Source organism: Athalia rosae, chromosome 7 (assembly GCF_917208135.1).
Source record: "Athalia rosae chromosome 7, iyAthRosa1.1, whole genome shotgun sequence".
Classification (NCBI taxonomy): domain Eukaryota; kingdom Metazoa; phylum Arthropoda; class Insecta; order Hymenoptera; family Athaliidae; genus Athalia; species Athalia rosae.
The window spans coordinates 8245769-8253746 of NC_064032.1; positions in this window are offsets into that span (position 1 = coordinate 8245769).

Sequence of the window (7978 nt, forward strand, 5' to 3'; positions counted from 1 at the left end):
AAGTAAGAAAAAGACTAATGAATATATTTTGTTTAGTTAAAATACTAATATTGAAAAAAATATTTTGATACGTATTCTTTAATTGATATTTGATATACTTTTAAAAATGTTATAGCTGAAATTTCATTTTATCAAGATTTATTTTATTCTTCATATTACGAAGTGCAATGATGATTTCGTGCTATTGCAATAATTAGTTAATCAATATACATTTTGTTTAATACTTCATTATTATAATTAGTTGATTAGTTGATTGATAGCTTTCAAGAAAAATATTGTTAGGAGAAATCTGTATCTACATAAAGTTTGATATTCCTTTTTTGATATTAAATAGAATAAACTTTATTTTCAATTTTTCGTTATTATTTTTTTTTTCTCTCACTATTACTTTGAAATTTAAATTCATTTGAACGGGTCATACCGCGCGTTTCACGCTTTCATGACTGGACCCTCACACTAGAGGTGTTAAAACTCGTATACTCTTTTTTAACAATGCCACTAATGGGAGGCTTCCCCTCTATCTTATACTCTTTGATTACGGCCAAATGGGGGGCTGGATATATGAACCGCGAATGAGGTTATTATAACGGGTCATACAGATAGAGGAATTGGTTGATTGTGACAAGGAAGGCGTGAGAATTTGCTAAAGGAATCTAGGAGTGTCATCTCGTCAATTGAATTCCGAGATGACAAGTTGTCTATTACCATGCACAGATGAAGATGCCATGAGAAAAAGGCAAACTAATCGCAAACACCTGAATAACACCACCAATTCCTGCGTTCGAACTGCCGTACACTTATTTTTTATGCGTTGTGTTTTGGCTGCGGGCGGGATCAAGGCGTCTGGCCATCTAGCGGTGAACTACGGGACTTTATCTGGCACAAACTTCGAAAGATCTTTTAATACACAGCATAGCTAATTGTGTTATTACTTCTTCTATCTACTTAGAATCTATGCGTGTAAAAGTATTATTCGATTTTGGCAGATCATCAATGATCGCAACATGTCATAACGTCCATCAAGGAAGTAGGATAAAATACTCAGGTAGTAGTTGATCAAGGTCTATTACTGTCGGGCCGTTGGGTTGGAACCCTCAGCTTAGAGGTTTATAACTACGAAGAAAAAAATGATAAAACAGAAATTCAGAAAAGGTTCAAAAGCTTGGAGTATTCTGCGTCTGCTGAATCATTTTTGAATATCGAGAAAAAAACCGCAACGACAGTTATGACCACCGAAAGGTCAAAAAGCGTGGTTTTTAGGAGATGACCGAAGTAGGTTGAATTTGGAGCGTCGCCACTCGTTGAAAATCTGTTCAGAAAATTTGAAAAAATTCAGAGAGGTTCCTGGAAGATTTCTCAAGATGATCTTGTTGAAAAATTTCAAAAAATTCCAAAAACGAAGCGCACAAGTGCACCAAAGTACAAAGTGGTGAGCTGGTGAGCTGGCTTTCACTTCCACATCAGTGGTGGAACTAAGGGGCATATCGAGTCGCCATTTTGTGGGAGAAAACATCGAATTTTTGAAAGATGTATTCTCTGAATCGGCTGAAGCAATCTGAATGGAATTTGGAAGATCGGTCTAATCTGATCAACATGTACCATTTTTACGAATTTTTGTTCACCTTTTACGAAAATTATGATCCAGGTGTCATTTGATTCGAAATGATACCTGGGAACTTTCTGGAAAATTTGAAATGTCGGAAAAACCAACTGCAAAAGTTATGAACAATTTAGTGAGAGAAAAGAAGAAGGTTTGGTTTTTCGGCAAATATCTCAAAAACTATCGCAGATGTAACATGCAACTCGGGGCGCGACAACAAATTGTGAAGGTTTGGCCCTTGCCGAAAGGATATATGTAGTTGAGAAACATGTGAGAGTTTATCGAACAATTGAGATGTTTCACGTTTAGTTATTCATTGTAACGTGTATGGACTTCGTTGATAATTATCAGAGAGAGATGTTCCTTGTGCGACGGCCAGGAGTAGAGAGCTGGTCGGTTGAAGGAGTTTCCAAGAAGGAAGGTTCGGAATTGAGAGGGGTTTTTAGCCGTACAATTCCGAAAGTGGCAAAACTATAAGCAGCGGTGAATAGAAGCAGAGGATGTGGGAGATCGGGTTCAGCGTGGGATAGCTTAGGATAAGCGTTAGACGTTTTGCGGTATCATAACGGAAGATCGCGAAGCGTATGTCTTCATCCCAATCCTTGCCAGTTTTAACATGGTGTCGAATATGTTTGATAAGGACTGGATGACCGCGTTTTAAAGAGCCGTTTGATTGTCATCGATACGCTGTAGTTCTTACTCGTTTGACTTTGAAAAATTTGCAAATTTGTTTGATCGTGGTACTCATGAAATTTTGTCCTTGATCCGTCAGTATCGCTCGTGGCGCTTTGTAACGCGTAATGTATTTCTACGCAAATGCAGTACCTATTGTTTGGGCGGTCGCGTTAGGAAGAGGAAAAGCTTCTGAGAATTTTGTGAGATCACATTGTATTGTCAATGAATATTGATTGTTGGATTCTGTGACAGCAAGGGGCCCTATTATATTGAGTGCGACTCGATCAAAACCGTCTGCCAGAGTGTCTGTAATTATCATCGGTAATTCTGTTTTTATTCGGACTAGTTTCTTTTTTTGGCAGCTGTCTCAAGATTCAACGGAATTCCGAATGTGGGCTTCCATGTTGGGCCAATAGTGATTTTCTGTAATCCTGTTGTGAATTTTTGTGACGCCTCGGTGGCCACTTGATAATGATTCGTGATATTATTCAATTATTTTTTCGATTTTTATTCGATTGTTTCGTCGGAGAAAAGTATGATTTTGACATTTGTTTTTCCGGATATATTATAGAACATTTTCTTGACAATGGTCCACTGAAGATAAACTAATCCCGGGTTCGTTTTTGTGGACGAAAATGCATCAATCTTATGTAGATTTATTAAGCGTTTCAATCTCGTCAGGGTATGAAAAAAGTCTCCTAGATCGATTTCATCTGAGCGTTTGTCTCTAATAACGAGGAAGATGATATATCGATTTTCGAGCTTCGCCAGGGCTGTTCTGCGTGTTTCGACTTTATTAATTTTGAAGGTTTCTTTTTGCAACATTTCTTTATTTATTAATTTTTTTGGGAGATGTTCGTTCCACGGGTCTGGTGCGCAGTGTACAATGTTCGTATTTTTCATGAATATTCCATCTCTAGATTCTGTAATGTTAGTTGTTGGTGTCATGTTGTTTGAATTGTGTATAAAATCATCGAAAAAATCAGTATAATTGTTTTTTGAAGATGGTGTTTCCGAAGTACTTTGGGGACATTGTTTGTTTTCGGTGATTTTCCGTATGTCACTATGCCTATCGGGTTCGCTGATGCTGAATATGCTTCATCTTTTGTGGTAGTAGTGCTACCGGTATCGAATGGGGACTTTATGTCTTGCATAGAGGTTGTTGTAACTCAATTCTCGCGCGCATACGCTCTGGAGTCGTATTCAGATCGGTGTTACTATCATGATTGCCTGCTTTGGTGTTGGTCACTGAAAATTCTTTTTGTATGTGCGAGATAACAGGGCGCTTGAATTCTTGAATTGGTGTGTTGGAATCGTCATCTGATGAGGTAAGGACGGCTGAGGGATTATCTGACATCGCCTGTGGAGGGATACGGTAGATGTGCGAGTGTGGGGTTTCGTATCTGGTTTCTCCTGGCTTAATGGAGGAATGTGTTTGCGAATTGTCAGTTTAATATATGTATCTTCGAGTATATAGTGGATCATATGGTTAACCATGTTCCAATTGAGTTTGTCCAGTCTGCAGCTTAGCCTTGGTATTGATATTGATCTTGCCCCATCTTTGATGAATGCCGTTTTTAATTTGATTGAGGCATTATACATAACTTCGTTTGTTGGTTTATCGAAATACTGATTTTCAGTTATTAGATCATATATCGCACGTCAAACGTGTTGGACTTCAATAATGTCCGTTATTTCAGGGTTCATTGACCGTACGCTTTTTCGTTGTATGAGGCCGCGTTTTACCATTTGATCCGCGATACCTAGTAACGCTCTGCAATCGGCCGAGATGCAGTGCACTAAATTATCTCTTCGTTTGAATGAGTTTGCATCTATTTTTTGATGTATTGACCTCAAGTTGATGGAAGGAAGTCTAAATCTGCGAGGAATTGAGCATATGGAGGAGCGAAACCTGTATTTTTGTTTCGGGATGTTCCTGCCTGAGGTTCGTTACTCGATAAGGACGATTTCCTGTATGTTATTTTATGCGTGTACATCGAAATTGATGAGGTATTGCCAGAATAATCTTTGGTGTGCTCGTCGTTGCTGTTGATTGGTTTCATTTTTTCGGTTGCAAGCGGTTTTTTTAAATTATTCGGGGGTTTTATATATCGTTTTTGTTTGAGGGGTGCTGTTTTGACTGAAAACATTACTGAGTCACTGTCGTTTGCAGTGTCGACAAGATCTGGTGGTCTCACATTTTTCTTTCGCGGTGTCGGATTATTCGATGATTCCGTACCTCGGAAGCGCTTGTAATGTCTGGTGGTTTTCGGAGCCGAAACCGTTTCAGACTCGTCCGTTGAGTCCAAAGAGTGTAATAACTTTGTAAATTTCTTCTTCGGCACTGGGCTATTTGAAGATTCTGTGTTTCGAGAGCGTTTTGAAGGTTTGGTTATTGTCGGAAATTCATTTCGCGGGTTCGAATTGCTCGAGAGTTGTGTCGTATGAGGTTTCGGAAAGCGCTTGATTGTTTTATAGTATTTATCAACGGTAGGGTGTTTCGCGGTTATTTAGATATTCGAATCAACTGACGCGGGAGATTCTAAGCTTATTACATTTGATGGCAAAGAGTTAGCGGACGTGTTTTTGAGTCTTGGCTGTTTAGTTGGTGCTGGATTTGTAGAGTCGTCAGAGGTCTGTCGAGGATGACGCGGATATTGGTGTGATATTTTTTGTTGCTTATTTCTTTCATCTGCCGCGGTGCTTGTTTCTGACCGGAGACGTTTACCGTCCATAGGAAAAATTTGCGTGAAGTCTTGCGGAAGATTTCGGAAGAGTGCATCCGCATTTGAGTTTGCCGTGCTCTTTTTGTATACCATATTGTAAGTGTATTCATCGAGTGTCAAGCGCCAGCGCAATAACCTGGAGGTGGGGTCTTTAACGTTATTTAGCCAGACAAGTGGTCCATGATCGGTAACTAAGGTAAATTGCCGTCCGTACAGGTACGGCCTAAAATGTTTCACCGCAAAAATAATTGCTAGGAGTTCCTTGTCTGTTGTTGAGTAATTGATTTCTGCGGGTTGTAACGCTCTGAATGCGTAAGCTATTGGTAAATCTCCTCCGATTTTCCTTTGACTAACAAAGCGCCTATTGCATAGTTTGGAGCATCAGTTGTCAATACGGAAGGCTCATCAAAGTTTGGGTATTGTAATATGGGTTCGGTGCATAATGTATCACGTAGTTTTTCGAAGGCTCGTTGATGCTCTGAGGTCCAGAGAAATGGGATATTCTTATTTAGAAGGTTGGTAATGGGTCCTGCTATTTTGGACATTTCAGGAATGAATCTACGGTAGTAGCCTATCAGGCCTAAAAATTGCTTGAATTGTTTCGGGTTCTTAGGAGTTGGGTAATGTTTCACAGCCACTATCTCATCTGGATTGGGTTTGACATCGTCTTGTGTTATTATGTGCCCTAAATATGCGACTTTTTTTTGCAAGAACTGGCACTTGTCGGGTTGTAGAGTAAGTGCAGCTTTTTCTAGTCGACTCATCAGTTTTTTGAATTTGATTCCATGTTCCTCTATTGATCTGGTATAAATAACGATATCGTCCAAACAAACGAACATTTTATCTCCTTGTAATTCTAGAAGGACTTGGTCCATTAGTCTTTGGAAGGTGGAGGGCGCGTTTTTTAGCCCAAATGGCATTCGGTTGTATTCATAATGTCCATGGGGTGTAGAGAAGGCGGTTTTTCCACTGTCAGTAGGGTGCATGGGGATTTTGTGGAAGCCCGATGCCAGATCGAATGTAGAGAAGTATTTTGCCGAACCTAACTGATTTAAAATGTCGATGATGTTCGGAAGTGGGTACGCATCGCCGATTATTTTTTTGTTAAGCTTGCGAAAGTCTATTATCATTCGCCACTTCTTTTCGCCGCTTGCGTCGACCTTTTTAGGGACGACTCACACGGGCGAGTTGTAAGGCGAGGATGAGTGCCTAATTATATCTTGTTTTATGAGTTTGGTTATTTGTTTATCGATTCCAGCTTCGTGTTGTTTGGGGTAACTGTATTATTTCGCGTTTATGGGTATGTTGTAGGTTATTGGTATGGTATGTTGAACGAGCTCCGTCGAGCCTAGCTTATTGCCCGGCAAAAAAAAACAAATGATCATATTCGGAAGTAAGATCAATTACAGACTGCCTTTCTTCCTCATTCAGGTGATCCAATCTAAGATTTTGCTTGAGGATGTTGAGACGCTTCGCATCATAGTTAGGTGCGAATTGGAGTATATGGGGTTTGTCAGTGTGTATGCTACCGTGATTTTGTGTCGGTGAGTTGCTTGTGTTGCGTTCGTCTACCTCTTCTACAGTTACCGTAGGCCTTCTCATCTCAACAGCTGTTTTGCTCGAGTTCATCGCACAAGCGTACGTAAAACCTTGCTTACTTGTTACGATTGCATTACTTGAAAAAATATCAGGGCCTAGGTCTAATTTGTTGATAATTCCTGTTTTTGGTGACGATATTGCTACTTTCAACAGTATCACAATCGCGGATCGCGGGGAAATCGATATAGTTTCTTCGTTTGAAATTTTTAGTGTCTCATTGTTGTCTAATGTGACCTTGTTCATCGGGAACGTAATTGCGGTGTTGGCGTCCCGTAAAAATGTCATGCTTAGTATACCGGCCCCTTTGATCGGAAACGAGTCATTTACGAAATGAAAATCATATGCTGATTCACCGACTTGGATATTTAAAGTTCCCAACGTATGTATGGTTTCGGGTGTTATACCTGTTATTGTTACTGTATCTGGTCGCATATATGCGTCAGTATTTACCATACCGAGCTTGATGACGTTTATGTCGGCTTCGGTATCAAGTAAGAGTGTATTAGTATCTTCTATGAGCTGTGGTGCTGCTATCTGAACCTTTTGAATACATATTGAGGATGTTGTTAAAATGCGATAAGTATTGATGTTGTTATTTTGAAATCGGTTGTTAAGTGGGATTGTGCCCGTGTTTTGTGAGAAGATTCGGTTTTTTTTAAAACAGACAGTTGCATTCTCGGAGCGTAAGAAATCCGCGCTTGAGATTTTGTCTTCCATAATTGGGAATTGATTATGTACTAGGTGAAATTCGCGTCTAGTTCCCGCAAATTCCAGGTCTATGCTTTCTAGTGTATCTAAGGAACCTTCGCTCATTCCTTTGATGAGGCATGTATCTGTTGGTGTGAAACGTTTGTCTGTGGTGATTAATTCGACTTTAATCACATTTATATTCGCGCCCGTATCTATTAGTAATTTCGCGGATTTTCCACGAACTTGCTTGGACTCTATTGTAGTTATTGGTGAGTCGAAAAAAATTCTCCTATCAAGTTTGGACGCTCGTCCTCGGTTCGGGCCGTCGACGCGTCCACGCGACGATTCCGTGATTCGCTCAAATCTTCGAGATAGCAATTTTGTTCCATTCCGTTATACAGTGCGGTGCTCACATGCGTATACTTTCCGTGCTAGTGATTTGATTGGCTGTGGCCTTGCTGATTTCGAAAGTTACTACCTATTGCTGACGATTGGGCATGTTACGTCTGAAATTCGACCGATTTTTGGTTCTAGAGGCGGGTTGAATCGTTTAATCATAAACTTTTAGCGGTCGTTCGGTCGCGCATAATTAGGTGCGTTATACACTAAGCACAAAAATTATCGGGCCACCCTGTTTTTGCTCCGAAAAACGTCCAATTTCGGAAACTCATAACCGCTCGAAAAATTG